This window comes from Engraulis encrasicolus, chromosome 1 (genome assembly GCF_034702125.1).
Source record: "Engraulis encrasicolus isolate BLACKSEA-1 chromosome 1, IST_EnEncr_1.0, whole genome shotgun sequence".
Lineage (NCBI taxonomy): Eukaryota > Metazoa > Chordata > Actinopteri > Clupeiformes > Engraulidae > Engraulis > Engraulis encrasicolus.
The window spans coordinates 20,312,213-20,328,839 of record NC_085857.1 but is presented as its reverse complement, the minus strand read 5'-3'; the positions used below and the strand labels follow the sequence as shown (position 1 = coordinate 20,328,839).

The 16,627-nt window shown below is 45.6% G+C and overlaps 1 protein-coding gene across 3 annotated transcripts in view; it reads right to left on the bottom strand.

The window, feature by feature from the left end:
- Window positions 1-16,627, bottom strand: part of rbm20 (RNA binding motif protein 20) — an 84,692-nt gene that overhangs the window by 61,622 nt on the left and 6,443 nt on the right. The window lies entirely within an intron of this gene.

Here is a 16,627-nt window from a genome sequence, read left to right as displayed (position 1 = left end):
TGGTGTTAATATTTTGTACAACCCCCTTTTGCCAACAAAACAGCACCTAATCTTCTCATATAATGTTTCACAAGATGGGAAAAGACAGAAAGAGGGATCTTCAGCCATTCCTCTTTGCAGAATCTCTCTAAATCATCCAGAGACCTGGGTCCTCTCCTCGGTACTCTCCTCTTCAGCTCACCCCACAGGTTCTCAATGGGGTTGAGGTCAGGGGACTGAGATGGCCATGGGAGGAGCTTGATTTTGTGTCTGGTGAACCATTTCTGTGTAGATTTGGCCATATGTTTAGGGTCATTGTCTTGCTGAAAGACCCAGTGACGACCCAGCTTCAGCTTTCGGGCAGAGGGCAACAGATTTTGATTTAAAATGTCCTGGTATTTCAAAGCATTCATGATGCCATGCACCCTAACAAGGTTCCCAGGGCCTTTGGAAGCGAAACAGCCCCACAGCATCACTGACCCACCCCCATACTTCACAGTGGGTATGAGGTGCTTTTCAGCATCCGCATCTTCCGTGGTACGCCAGACCCACTTAGAGTGTTTGTTGCCAAAAAGCTCAATCTTGGTCTCATCTGACCAAAGCACACGGTCCCAGTTGAAGCCCCAATACCGCTTGGCGAACTCCAGACGCTTGCGTTTATGATTGTGAGTGAGGAAAGGTTTTCTCCGTGCATGCCTCCCAAACAGCTTGTTGGCGTGTAGACAGCGCCTGATGGTTGATTTGGAGACTTTGTGACCCCAGGATGCTACCATTTGTTGTAATTCTGTAACAGTGAGCTTTGGAGATCTTTTGATTTCTCTTACCATCCTCCTCACTGTGCGTGGTGGCAAAATAAACTTGGGTCCTCGTCCAGGCTTGTTTACCACTGTTCCAGTTGTTTTGAACTTCTTAATTATTCCTCTCACAGTGGATATGGGCAGCTGCAGTTGAGTGGCAATCTTCTTGTAGCCTCTGCCTGACCTGTGAAGGTCGACGCACATCTGCCTCACTTGTATGCTGTGTTCCTTTGTATTTCCCATGTTTAAGAGTGGATAAGAGAAATGGCCTCGGTGTCACGTCATATTTATACCCCAGGGAAACAGGAAGTGATGAATTACTAATTAAATGTTCCTACATACTCTGGTAAACTTTGTAAACTACTGTAGAAATGACAGAAATGCTTCAATTATATTTATTTCCTGGGAATTGTTAAGGGTGCCAATAATTGTGGAACAGGTGATTTAATGAAAAATAATTATTTTTCAGTCAGGGATTTTTTTATTTTCTTAAAATTCATTTGAGTTGAAGGCTACATTTTCCTACAATTTTCAGTGTGACAGTATTCTTCTGCAATAAACACTGCATTTATTTTAAGGCTTTTAACACATCTCAACCAGGGGTGCCAATAATTATGGAGGGCACTGTAATTGCCAGGACAGTTTGAGAGGTGGACAGGAAGCGAATGGGGAGAGAGATGGGAAGGGGTCGGCAAATGACCCAGGCCAGGAATCGAACCCGGGTCGACCGCATGGCAGACGAGTGCCCTACAGTCTCATACAGTCCTTCAGTCGAACTACAGCAATAAAACATCCAGTAATACACAAAGAAATCAGCACATGCTTCACTTTACAACCACCCATTATCATCTTCCTCTCTCCCTCCCAGATCTACTGTACAGTACCTCAGCCTGTGACACAGCACCTAGCATGCTAGTCAGACAGATAGCCCCCCATCCCCAGTGGAGTGGCAGGTCGATTGGTCTGCTGACAGGGTTGGGGTCTGTTGTGGAGCGATAGAGCGGCTGGGGCAGGCCTGGATTAAGATAGTCTGGGGCCCCTTGGCTACAGGTCGCTGTGACACCCCCCGCCCCCTGAAGGCAAATTTCACGACAAAAAATTATATAGACAGTATCATAATTAGGAATTAAGGATAACTTGTCCACCAACTGCATTCAGGACAACAGATGAATTTTTCAACATTGCATCTTGTCGCAATTCCGCAATTTTTCACTTGCAGCCAACCTGAGGCCTCCCTAGCAGGTGGGGGCCCCCTTGGCTACAGCCATATCTAGCCTGTGCGTTAATCCGGCCCAGGCGGGGGGTTGGAGTGTGGGGGGGGGGGGGGGGGGGGTGTCTGTTCCCCTCTCCAATGATGATCCTCCTCTCTGCTTTCACTCGTTTTCAGATGCGAGCTGGAGGAACGCCAAGCGCTTGGCTTGGGCACTCTGCACTCGCTCGCTCTGTGTGATCACATCCGCGTGACCTCACGGCCGGACGAAAAGGGATACTGTCAGGCCAGGGCCAGGGCCAGAGCAGAGCAGAGCGGAACAGGGCCTGGGCCAGGTGTTCCACATTACAAAGCAGCAGGCATGGCGGTTTGTCACCAGTCACCAGAAGGCACATCGGCCTGGCCCTTGGTACAGCGCTAAATGAACACGCGCTGACATTCACGAGTCAAGGGTGAGCCACACCATGTACCGCAGCCGTGCACTGCACTGGCGGCGCTCCTTAGTGCTTTCACACCGTCACCAGTGTTGCCAGATTGGGCTGTTTCCCGCCCAATTGGGCTGCTTAGGATGGCCGTGTGCGGGTAAAAATGGCATTTAGCAGAAAAACCCGCCCAATTTTTGCCATAGAAATCAATAGAATTGGGATTTTGTGCTTCTAGGCGGGTTTTGAGCATTTTTTGGGCTGGAAATCATTATCCTCATCTGGCAACCCTGACCGTCACCAAGCCTGCATGCAGTATGCAGGGGGAGACCTGTAGCCTCTTACTGCAGATGGGCCCGTCGATGAGCCTATTCACTCCTTGCTGAAAACACTCGACTACATCATAACAATATTGCTATGACAAGTCTTAGGTAACCAATTAAGACTTGTTCATTACCATTTTGGTGGCAATAAGGTTACAAAACAGAGACTCTGCACTAAAGGATTAAAGAGAATAATATGTGGACTCCTGGTGGTGATGCTGTGGCTCAATGAGCTGAGGCACTCATTAAAGGGACAATGTGCAGGAAATGGTCAAAAATGGTACTGCAACTATGCTGCTCATTGAAACTGGGTTGGCTATCGCCAAATTTGATATTTACATGAAAGTTTACTTAATAATAAACAAATATTTTCTAGTATGGTCCAAGTAGAGTCATTTTTGCAGCTAAAAATGGCTATTTTTGGAAATTCAAAATGGCGGACCATCGAGAAGATCTCTCTTTTCATGTATGAAAAATGCAATTTTTCCAGTCATAATGAATACTTAGAATTTGATGGTGGTGGTAAGTATTCATGAAAAATGCAACATTAGTGAATGGGCAGAATGGATTCTGGAAATAGACAACTAAAAATCTCACACAGTGTCCCTTTAAACCAGGGATCTGGGTTTGATTAGGACACAGGGCCATTTCCCGTTCCTTCCCCATCTGTCTCTCCTACTGGTTTCCTGTCATCTTCTCACACTGTCTGTGACCAAACAAAAAAAAGAAAAAAACAATTTGGGCCCCCACCTCAACCATATCACACTCCTCTGTAGGCCTCTGGTAAAGGTCCCTTGGGCCCCTTGAAACGTCCTGATCTGCCTCTTAGCATCACCCCTGCCTGCAGAGGCGATGCTTGCATCTGTTCTTTAGGGGTGCTCAGGCCCTCAGTGCTGACATTGGTTCCTGACATGAACGAGAAGTGTTGAGATTTTCTTCAATTTTAAAGAAGAGCCAGCCTAATGAAGTACTATCAACAAGAAATGTACATTTTCCCCACTAAATCTGACCTACTGATAGTGTTCATTTAATGCATTATTTTATAAGGGTGCTGAGGCAGGGACTGCCCGGCTGATTCACAATGGTGCCGCAGCACCACTAAAAACACCCTAAACTCGCCCCTGCCTGCATGCATTCTTACATTACATTCAGCCTAGAAATGTAGACGCCCCCAGGTGTAACTCACCGTCGAAAATGTCGAGTGACTGTGCACATGCCTCGCAAGTGACGCGTGATTTCCTTTTTGTTGCGTGCATGGAGGTCTATTAGACACTACAACAGGGGCCAATTAAGTTTGGACCTGGGCCAATTTTTCTTCTGACAATGGCATAGCAATGTCAATGAATACATTGAAGCTGAGTAAGTTCATGGCAAGATTCTTGCAGCAAGAATATCGTACATGTCAAGGGGTTTGCTGAGTTAGTTAGAGGTAGAATAATATGTAATATATCAAGGCTTTTGTCAACATGGCATTAGGGACCGTATGACTTACTGTCAAAACATTGTTAATGTATTGCTTCGGTCATTATATAAATGTGGAAAAGTTGCTTTCCCCCCCTTTACTTTGTAATGCTGCCATGGTCACAGCTTGACACAGCTGTTGGCCTTTCCTGTGTTAAATCCATCAATTGTCATTTAAAACCCGAGTGTGTTTGCACCCGTAGGGTTTCGCAATATATTGGTTATATTACTTTATGACCAGAAGAGCTATTTGGTTACCAAAAAAAATGCACTGTAAAGGCGTACAGTACTCTGTCTTTTGAGACGTACAGGGACGGATCATGACTCCATGGGCCCCTGGGCCAGACAACAAGAAAGGGCCCCCTCCAGATGTTAGAGACCCTATATTGTTGGGCATTCAGGTGTTCTTCACCTGAAAATATGTGAAAATAGAGTTGTTAAAAGTGTGATTTTACACAACATGAGAATGGAAATTTAGAGGATTGGGCTTCAGGGCCCTCTGGACTCTTGGGCCCCTGGGCCTGGGCCCGGTAGGCCCTTGCAGTAATCCATCCTTGGAGACGTACCATTGTATTCGGCGGACAAGGCTGCTATTCTGTTCACATTTGGCTCAGTGTTGCCATGCTACGGCTGGTCTCTCCACATGGGCACAAACCCACTTCCTCACTTTAAGCCAGCCGTTCCCAAACTGGGGGTTGGGACCCCTGCGAGGGTCGCAGAGGTACTGAAGGGGGGGGGGGGGCAAAGGAAAAAACAGACATTGCATAAAAACAGGAAATCCACAGGTGAACAGCTACCAGCTAATCAGGGTTGCCAGATGAAACTGATGATGAATGAGCTGATGATGATGAAAAATGCTCAAAACCTGCGTGGAAGCACTACTTCTTGCCCAATTTGAATTCTATTGATTTTTACGGCCCTAAATTTGCAACAGCAAAAAAATCCCCGGCCCCTTTTTGCCCATTTTTACCTGCAGACAGCCTTCCTAAGCAGTCCAATTGGACTGGAAAACAGCCCAATCTGGCAACACTGCAGCTAATAGATGTATTTGCTGTCCTGTGGATTTCTAGCAAGGCCATTTTTTTGTCCATTTGTCTCGCTAGATTTTCCATTAATAGTTTGTCCACTAATATTGCTAGAAATCCATTGCGAGGCTATGAAGACTATGGCGGGTAAGGGGGGATTCATACTTGTCGTGAGTGGCGCTAGTCTCCTTCATACGAAGTATGAATAGTCTGTCGCAAGTGATGACGTCATTAATGGTTCTCGCGCCACTCGCGACAAAGTGCGCACGTGAAGTATGCAGAGCCCTTAAGGGTGGTCGTGAAAATATTCTTAAGTCCAAAAGGGGGTCCCCGCTACAAAAGTTTGGGAACCACCGCTTTGAGCGATTTAGTCTTTCATCCCAGGGCGTTTTACCGATTGGACTACATTCGACACACTGAAATGCACCATGAATAACGCACTCAGCAAGGTGCCTATTTTCACACAGCTCTGTAGTGTCTCGCTCCGTCTGTCCGTCCGTCCGTCCATCGACCCGGACTCTCTTTTTTCTTCGGGGGGCCTGCTGGCGTTTGTGTCTGTGACCCATGAGGGCCCTTCGACTGCTCCATATTATCTGAGCCGCATACCACAGGCCTCTGTGGGCAGCCTGCAACCACTTGTCAAAACACCAGGACTTAGCACATCAGACACTTACGAGCTCGCACTGGAGACTAGCTAGACCCTTTATTAGAGAACCCCTTAACCTCTGTGTCCCTTTCGAAATGCAAGGAAGGGCGCCCGGACGCTTAAACGAATGCTTATCCCCGGACACATGAAATTTCTTAATTTGAATGGCAAGCATAACAACAGTCCTCTCTCCCCCCCTGTCTGTTAGTCACGGTTCAGGGTCATCCATTATTACGCTCACACCCAGTGGTCTAAAAGGGGGGTTTCATATAATACTGATTAGATGATTATCACCATCCATGTTTAGTACCCCCTCCGTCTGAGGTCTTACTCACATCCACAGAGCAGCTTCTTGCCCTACGACAGAGTAGTGCAGGGGTCCCCAAACTAAGGCCCGGGGGCCGGATGCGGCCCGCCATGCCCCTTTGACCGGCCCTCCATCTCTCTGCACCTCACCATTTACACTGACCCAAAGAAGCAATCCTCATAGAAAAAAATAATAATAAAACATTGTATATATTCTATCACTCATAAACTGTCATTCACTCATATCAGTGACTCATTTTTCTAACCTTTCCTTGCTATTTTTACATGTGAAGTACTCACTTCTTTTGCAAATCACTTGTAATGATGAACTATTTTGTGCTAGAAATTATGGCTATAACAGGCAGCAGCCTAGCATACAGCCCACATTGATCCCGGCCCCTGATCACAGTCAGGAGCGATAATGTGGCCCCCAGAGAAAAAAGTTTGGGGACCCCTGGAGTAGAGCCACATGTATACGTATCAGTCCCATGCAGCAGGCCAATGGCAAGTGGGCTAAAGATAGTAGACAGATGCCCTGTGGTCAGTGTTGCCAGATTGGGCGGTTACCCGCCCAATTGGGCTACTTGGGATGGCCGTCTGCAGGTAAAAATTGAAAAATTTGGCCATTTGGCGTTTTTTTCTGCAGTTTTGTGCCCATAGAAATCAATGCAATTTGTTGAAATTGGGCAGAATTTAGCGCATTTAGGTGGTTTTTGAGAACCTTTTGGGCAGGATTTGATCAGACACATCTGGCAACATTGCCTGTGGTTTCCAAACACATACCAGAGAAGAGTCTGGACACAGACCATATGGAATACAGCGTTTTTTCATTTCCTGAAGGTTCTCTTGGATTTTTTTTCCCTCTTTTGGCCATTGCTGAGTCTTTTTTAAAATCCACGTTATTGTTCCTCTTAGCATGAAGCAGATGTAGCCGATTGTACGGTAGGCAGGCCAGCCGTACAGATTGATAGGACGCTAGGCGCTAGGAGGAGGAGGGGGTTTTCTTTTTTAAACTTTTACGACTTTTCCTGAGGTCTGTCCATCTGTTTTGGTTGTGTGCATGTTGTCGTGACAGAAAGCCACATTAACAGTGGGATTAACACCGTGCTCCCACACGCGCTCATTATTGGGTACATGCTGAGAGGCCAATATATCTCCTCTCACGCGCAGGGCCAGGCCAGGCCTGGCTGTTGCTACCGGCACTCAACCACTTGTTGGTGGTTTGTCAGCTCTTTCCGACACATACAAAGCCAACGGAGACTGATGATATGCACACACATCACACAGGGCCGGCTGACAGCAGACACAATCATCTGAAAGGAACACGCTCTCAATACATAAAAGACAATGGGGCACCTAAGTCACGCCCTCTACTTCCTGGTTCATGGGGCAGGGGGAGTCAAAAAATAATTACTGGGCTTGAAAATGAGTGATTTCTGGATTTGTGGTGCATAGGTGGAGATCCAAGGTTTGGATTGGTGTCAAGGAAACACTCATTTTCAAGCCCAGTCATTATTTTTTGACTCCCCCTGCCCCATGAACCAGGAAGTAGAGGGCGTGACTTAGGTGCCCCATAGGTTCCCAATTTTGGCTGCCACCCCTTCCTCTAGGCCCAGGACAACTGACCCAACTAAACTCAGACATACATGCCACTGTTTTCTACCTGCAACAGTGGGTCATTCACTACGTTTACATAATGTTTCTAATTCTGAATTAATAATTCAGAATTAAATAGTTCCATCGAGTTTACTTTGATCTTTCATTTAATTCTGAATTAAGAAGTGTTTACATGGCACTTTCAAAGTGGAATTAAGCTTTATTCCGAATTAAATAGAGTTAATTCCGAATTAAATGTCTCATGTAAACGTAGCCATTTACACTTGATTCATTTAAAAAATGGAACCCAGAAACTCAATTCTCTATGACTGTGGGTTGCTAGTGTCAGGTCACATTAGATCTATTGGTAACACTTCACTTGACATGTTCCTGCATATTCATAGCAGGTGTTATAAAGCCTGCACAAAGCGGCCATGATTGTTTTCATCATGACCCATTCATACCAAACCTGTCATGAACCTAGCGGACAGAAGGACAGCCACTTGTCAAAATAAAAGTTAAACAAAGCAGCATTGCAGATTTTGTATAGCCTGGAAAACCAGCGCCAACAGCTGGACGGCAAAATGTTTTGCCTGCCTCCAATCCATTTAGGCTGGTTTATCAGGCAAGGTTTTGTACTGAACCCTAAATGATTACTGATTTTGAAAAGTAGATGTCCTTTTGACTTTCATGTCTTTGAAAGGTTTGGTATGAATTCATTACGAAACAGTCATAAATCCTTCATGCAAAGTGTATAACAGCTGCTATGAAGGGGTTATGTAGCGACACGTCAAGTAAACTGTTACCGATCTTTTAGCTACGGTGGGCTACTCTTATTTCTCTAATGACACAATGACACCTATACATCACATCACTAATAATGAAAATACATTTTATTTGAAGCACCTCTCTGGATACTCAAGGCCACTGTGCAGGGATTCAAATAATAGCGAAGACAAACCAGGCACAAACCAGAAACCACCACCAAGTAAATAACATTTCTCAGTGAATCCGTTACTATGTGCTTCTTGCTTCTTCTCTAACCAGACCTGTTGTCAGCCAAGGTAGGCTACTCCTATTTCCCTGATGACACACACTATGACACACACTGGCTGTCCGCACGCATCAGTAGCACTAGATGCCCTCTCTCACACCTCTGGTGACAGTGTCCGCTAGCAGCCAAAAGTGTTGCCCCGGTGTCATTGGCCTTTGACTCCACAGTGTCACTATCCCAATCTGCTCCCTCCATCTCCTCTCACCTCAGCCCCCTTCGATACAATCTTAAGAATGCAAATGGGCATTCTGCCACCATCGAGCTGCCACGGTAGAGGGTTCAACACGCACTAATGCACGCACATACACACACACACACACACATACCATGCACTCGCACACACACACACACACACACACACACACACACACACACACACACACACACACACACACACACACACACACACACACACACACACACACACACAAACACATGCGCACACAGTAGGAGCTGCGGCTGGTTGAAGCATTAGTGCGTCACATTAGCGAGCTGCCTTGGACCACCATCTTCCGTGTTGGTTTCAATTTGACTTTTTCGAATGATATTCCACCCACCGCTACCTCTCCATCCCCAACCTAAGCGCCCCCCCCCCCCCCCCCCCCCCCCCCCCCCCCTCTTGACCACTCCACTATCCAACCCCCACCCCCACCCCAAGGCCCATGCAGATGAAAGCAGGGGATGGATGCCTTTTGAGTGACCACACGTGCCTCAAACACTCCCCTGGTTCAGCTGTTCATGTCTGATGGTAAGGGAAGGGGGTGGGGGTGGGGGTGGGGGTGGGGGGGCAGCCGGATGGCACGAACAGTGCCCCAAAAGCTTTTAGACCCCGGGGGTTTAACCCTGCTGCGGCCACGAGAGAAATCCCACGCCACGGCGCTGCCATGCACAATGCGCATTCGGAACATTCCTCACATTGGGGGTGGTGAGTGGGGGTCTGCCCCGCGTCGCACACGTCAGCACGGCCATCCGTGCGGCAATTACTGAAACTGTCCCAAGTTGCTTATAGTTGACCTTCGTGCTTTTGTGTGCGGTTCAGAATACCCTGCGCGGCTTGATAACCTGATACTGCATGTATACCGGTCCGGGCAGTTGTTTGGTCGTTTGGTCTCTTGGCTAGTAGTAGCACGGCCCATCTCGATAAATCAGAGTTATGACTGGTGATACACGTGGCGAATTTGAGTTTCGAGGAGTGCTGCCGTATCAAGATTAATCACCTTGCGGTGAGGATGCGTCACCCTAAGTGTTATCCTGTTTGCAAAAGAATAACGTCTTCCCCTTATAAAGTTCCTCTTGCTGTTGTATCTCACACTCCCAGGTGTACTTTCTGACAACACATAAGTACATATTCATAACTAGTGTAATCGCGCTAAGTGATATTGCATTTGCAAAAGAGTGTCTTCTCACATAAACAGGTGTTTTCTTCACAAAACGCACACAAACACGCGCACACACAAACACACACACGCACATGTACATACACATTTTTTAAGTAGTGTAATGGCATGGTAGCATGATGAGCTGTCAGTCACAATTCAGACTGCACAGTCAGTTCAAACTCCCTTCTTCTTTCCTTTCTTCAACATACACACAGATATACATATTTTCACACAAATCATGTTAAGTGATATCCTATCTGTGAATGAATGATTTCTTGCCATCATACATTTCCTCTTTCTCAGACTCAGTCTTTCTCAGACTTTCTCAGACACAGTCAGTTAGTACTCAACTTCACGGTTTGTCTCTTTTCCTTTCTCTCCCGCTCTTCAATGTACACACCCTTCTTTTCACACAAATCATGTGAAAGTGATATCCTATCTGTGAAAGAATGACTTCTTGCCATCAGACATTTCCGCTTTCACTTTTTTCCCCTGTCTCTCACACAGAGGCTTTCTCTTTCACATTTCACACAAATAATGTATATTGACACAACATAGTGATAATCTGAAAAGAGTTTCCCTTTCTTTCCCTTTCTCTCTCTCTCTCTCTCTCTCTCTCTCCCTCGCTCTCTCTCTCCCTCTCTCTCTCTCTCTCTCTCATATAACACACACACACACACACACACACACACACACACACACACACACACACACACACACACACACACACACACACACACACACACAGTCATAAATAATCCGACGGCAGGACACTGCATGATAAAATGGCAGTCAGAGGACAGACATATGGCTCACACCTGGGGCAGAGACACCTCGATTCTTTTAAATACCAGCCCCTGTGTACCTCGTGCATTTAACAGTCAAATAAAGAGGCAAAAATAAATTTATATGATGCCAGCGTAGCCATTGTGCTGCCAGATCCCTGCCAGTTCCTCACAGTTGGACCATTAATTTTAGAGACTGTTTACTCAGACATTTACAGTGCGTCTGCTTGTCCTTGTATATTTTAAGTGCAAGAATGTATGTATGCCTGTTTGCACGTCCATATACGCCGTCCTCATCACACCCCATGAGCGAATCCACCTGATATTGCAGTCAGCGTGCAATAAAGTGCAGCATCCTCAAGGACAGTTAAAAGTCAGGAGAGCGGAAAGCCATCCAGACATCCAGACACCGTAAAAAGTTCAGGTGTCCTTGGAGAGACCGAGGAGTGCGGAGGTTTAAAAAAAAAAAAATGTTTAGGGATTACAAATATGAAAACTTACAGATCGTAGACGAATGCTAGCGCTAGGCACCCACATACTTGTCCCGCGACCAGGAAAGTGCCACAACTTTACACCTCTTTCATCACACTTGCATGACAACGTAAGGCAATAGCTTTGCAAAGGCTGAGCTTCAGCAATGTGCTGGCAACATCCCGAGGCCGATGCACATGGCGGGAAAAAAATGAAAATCAGATGTTTCGCATGCCTCTGATCTTAACGACTCTTAGAACTGTTTCCAGTCAAATCCACACATCTACCTAACTTGGCTTGGCACCTGTGATCTATGGGTCGCACGTTGGTCATGTTATCAGTTCCATTCATTTGGTTCCATACTTTTTACTCGAGGTTAAAGGAATAGTAAAAGCAGGGTTTTGAAATTCACATACCAGGAGATTAGACACCTGGGAGTATGTGGATTTAACTGTTATAAACTGCACCCCAGTGACTTTGCAGCTAGACAGAGAATATGTTGTGGATAGCAGACACTGTAGTCTGCTTTCCAAGAAGTAGCAAACCATCATAAACAGGTGCTGATAGTATGGTTCTGATCATCTGATTCCAATTGTCCACATTGCAGTCTCTGTTGTTGTCATTGTGGTCAGCTGTATGATTCCACAGTTGTATGTTCCCTCAAGATGTTTCAAATTTCAATGATTTTTCCCCAAAAACGTTTCTTTAATGACAGATTATCAGTATGCATGGTTTTGGTCTGGGCACAGCTCATCATTCTTTTGTTTTGAAACAAAATTTGGAAAGCGTGAGGTCTGTCAGTCTACGCTTCCCCCATGCCCTCCCATCATAGGCAGATGTCAAAAATCCTGTTCAGATGTAAAAATCCTGCCTCAGTTTCTTTCTAACAGGTGACTTCACTGATTAACTGGTGTACCTGTTATGAGTACCCATTGGGATCAGCTGATTCAGAGCTGACTGGATCAAGTTTGTGGCAGAATTGTTACTTTATGAACCTGGGATTGACACCTCTGGTCATAGCTACATACTGTACGCTCCTGTCACTAGTAACATCTTGGACTGCCTTGCTAGCGCCTGCTGCTTGGCTGCTTGCTGTGATGTTGGGCCCAGCAGCATTGGCTAGTTAAGACCTGTGTGCACACCAATTCAAACAGCATTGCAGAGCAGTTTTGCAATTTCGCTTAGTTGGATCGTAAGCAACAGCCAACATCAATCAGCACACTTCAGTGTCGGTGTGCGGTGGTATTGAAAACAATGGGATTGAACATTGGTTAAAAAAAAAAGCAACTGTGTGGGAGAAAAAATTATCCAAAAGGCATTCATTGCATTGTTTTTTCCCAAGGCCCTGCCGTGGCTCTAACGATGTTGACCCGGGTTCGATTCCAGCCCAGGTCCTTTACCAATCCTTTCCAATCTCTCTTTCCCACTCCTGTCACTCTCTCACTGCCCTATCATAAAAAAAACGTTGTGTCTCTCTCTCCAACTCCTGTCACTATCTCACTGTCCTATTATAAACCATAAATTAAGAAAACTGTTGTGCCCAACACAGTCACAATACAGTGAGCAAGTGAGCATTTTGGATCCAGTCTGCATGGTGGTGCTTTTCTGTTCCAAAGATGAAAGAGGGATCAGACTTGATTCAATTTGTCTCCGGCTGAATACACACTAGCGAGGGGACAGGCTGGGGCACAGCCGGACATGTTGGATCCAATAAAAACACCCCTTTGAGCCCCCATAATTATTAATAATAACATAAATAGTGTCCTCAGAAGTACCCCATGCAGTCAAGACTGGAACCACGGGCCTTGTAAACATGGTCCTACTACACCGTCTGCCCTTCGGGTGACGCCTTTGAGGACATGTACATGACGTGTTAAAATCCTAACACCTGTAAGATAGAGCACTTTGACATCAAAAGATCTCAACAATGTCGTAAATCAGCCCGACGGCGGACAACAGCATCTGATCTATAAAATGTAACATTAGCAGCAGCCGTACTGTAGGCCCGCTACATGGGCAACAAGACAGGAAGAGCGGCCATCTTTGTTTTTATAAAGGGAGTTTGGAGACTGTAGATGGAATAACACAAACAGCGACTTGAAATAGCCCTCTCTACATATGTACTCACTCCACCGTGGCATGTGCTCGTTTGACTTATGAATTTACACAGGTATCCAAATGAGCTTGTAAACTCGGTCGAGTGAGCAAAGTTAGACTGCAAGGCGAGTAATATAGCCTCGGAGAATGCCACCGAGCATGGAAGCCTTGCCTCTTTGCGAGAGAGGTTTCACGCTGGGCTGTGTTCACTCAAGCTCCCCCCTTGGCCCTGCCCGTCATTTAATACAGTACGAACTAGGCCCAGTTGCTGGGACGAGTTAGCATATAGCATTGCACAGCATTGCGAAGGGTAGCCGTAGTTTTTGCTCTAAACTTACCATGGCCTTACTAAGTATGTCTTTTGGCAAATAAGGCAATTTGTGTCGAATGGGGGTGTGAATTAGCTACGCTACAAATAGATCTTAGTTGATAAGCCAGCGGTGAAGTGCATTTAGCCCTTGTGGTATTTATCAGGGACATTTTTGTGTTGGTGAGCTTGCTGGACAGTTTTATTGCAATGAGTCCTCACACAAAACCCCGGCATGTCCGTGTTTAAGTCTTCTTGTAAAAATGTCCTCTGTAAAAAAAAAATTCTAAAAAAGCTATGAATTTCACACACATTGCAGTATATCTCTGTGACCAGGCTCTGAAGAAGACACGTTAGCCCATCACAAGTAGAGGCTTTTTTCATGTAACCTACCAGTGTATCTTGGAAATCCTTTACAAAACTTATACTGCAGTAAGCAACACTAATGTTGACTGAATCTCTAAATGTCTCTGTGACCTGATGGCTTTATGGTCTATTGTAATTTGTGGTATTTTTTTGTTTGTTTTTAATGTACAAACATCACCCCATATTCTCTATGAGGTGGTACAGCAAAGTGAGGATTTTGAGCATAGTAAACAAGAGAGTACTGAAATTTTCGCAACTGACGGGAAATTAACAACCAAACAAGGTGCTCCTGACAGCCACCACCTCCAACCTCCACCAGCCCAACCTCTCAGCCCCCAACTGGTTTAAAAGTGTTTGAACAGGCTGATTTATGCCCAGGCTGTTGGACATCAGCCCATCACAAATCAATCCTGCTGAAAGCACCCACACTGCTGCACGCCCGCTTTCACACTGTAAGCCAGCGAGGCAGAGAGGTGGAGGCAGAGAGAGAGAGAGCGAGTGCCGCTAAGCTATGGTGCGAGAAGCCACACATCAGCCTGAATACACAAACACTCTCTCTCTCTCTCTCTCTCTCTCTCTCTCTCTCTCTCTCTCTCTCTCTCTCTCTCTCTCTCTCTCACTCTCTCTCTCTCTCTCTCTCTCTCTCTCTCTCTCTCTCTCTCTCTCTCTCTCTCTCTCTCTCTCTCTCTCTCTCACACACACACACACACACACGCACACGCACACAGGTGGTGTTGTGCAGTGTTACAGACAGAGACAGACAGACAGAGAGAAGGTCCGTGTGCCAGAGACGCGCTCTCACTCACACACAAGGGGCCCAAATGGTATGCCAAGATCAAAGGCTCAGAATTGCTCTTGTCCCCACTTATACAGATGACGGTGATTCATTAATTGGTTAATGGAACGTATTAGGCGGACATCGGTCATGGAGGGCGATAGACACGGGGGTATATTATGTGAGGAGGACACACGTACGACACGAAAACATGTCTTACATTTACTTCATGCCTGTTTCTTACATCTCTCCTATTACATCGCTTTAATTAGGCCACCTAATGTAAAGTGGAATCTGTCTGTTACTGCTTGCAGGGGGTATTATATTTGACTATGAATAGATTATGCATCATTGCAGCCGTTAAAAAAGACAAGCAGGTTTTAAAAATTAAAAAAAAACACTCAGCATAGTTGTAATTACAAGGGGTGTGCTGTTCTCCCCCAATCAAGACCCAGTGACGCCCAAAACTAAAACACAAATAGTAGGGTTGGGTTACGCTCAATATGTACACTGTAAAACATTGCAGCCAGTTAAACGTGAAAAAGTAAATTGCCTGGCTGCCATGAGTTTGTAAATTAACTCAACTTGAGAAAGACGTGCATGTCAGTATCCCACATATAAGGCTTACTGTTTTGATTCATTTGAGGGTAAAGTGTTCACTACAGTATTCTCTCTATGATGCATGTGTGCAGGCAGACATTGATGTGCACATTTCTGGCTTCTTTTCGAATACTCCCCTATATCATGATTTCTCAGAAACGGATATGTTGTCTTGTCAAGGGATGCTTCATTTGCGACAGAAGTGTTAGCATGCGTAAATTCTAAGCGTACATTTGAGAGTTCGGAGTACTGAACATGCATACACTGTGCATGTCGTCATTCATGTTATGTGGCAGTACCATCCGCAAAAGGTGATGCCTGTACTTACAGCCACAGCATTTCAAGAAAATGTACCGTGGGAGGACTTTTAAAATTCAATTTACAACTAGTTTGTGAATGAATCAGACCTTTGAAAGTTTCAAGAACCTGACACGAAAAAGCATACAACTATCCTCAATGGATAGAATTGTATTTGTAGGCTATGTAATCACCGTTCTATACCTCTGGTGGAAGCAAATTGTTTCCAAAAATGGCGCAGTCATTTATTTCACTTTTCTCACGTCACTTTGTCTCATTTCATAAAAATCTGGTGAACACCTTATTCATATCTTGTGCTGTACTCCCATTATACAAAACACATGAAGTTAGCGATTCGTTTCACAGTAATCAGCAATATTCAACACCTCTGCTCCATCCGTGTAATATTAGCTTAATTGCTATTTAAAAAGTAAGGCAGCTCGCACAGGGGAAAACAACACTATCGAGGGACGGACGGATAGCCTATGTTCCAAGGTCACCCTCGCTTAGCCTTGCCTGGCTTAGACACACTGCAACAAGAGACTGCACTCCAGCATATGTGTGTGTGTGTGTGTGTGTGTGTGTGTGTGTGTGTGTGTGTGTGTGTGTGTGTGTGTGTGTGTGTGTGTGTGTGTGTGTGTGTGTGTGTGTGTGTGTGTGTGTGTGTGTGTGTGTGTGTGTATGTGTAAAACCCGTAATGGTCTTTCACAGGCGCCCCTGTAGTTCCACAA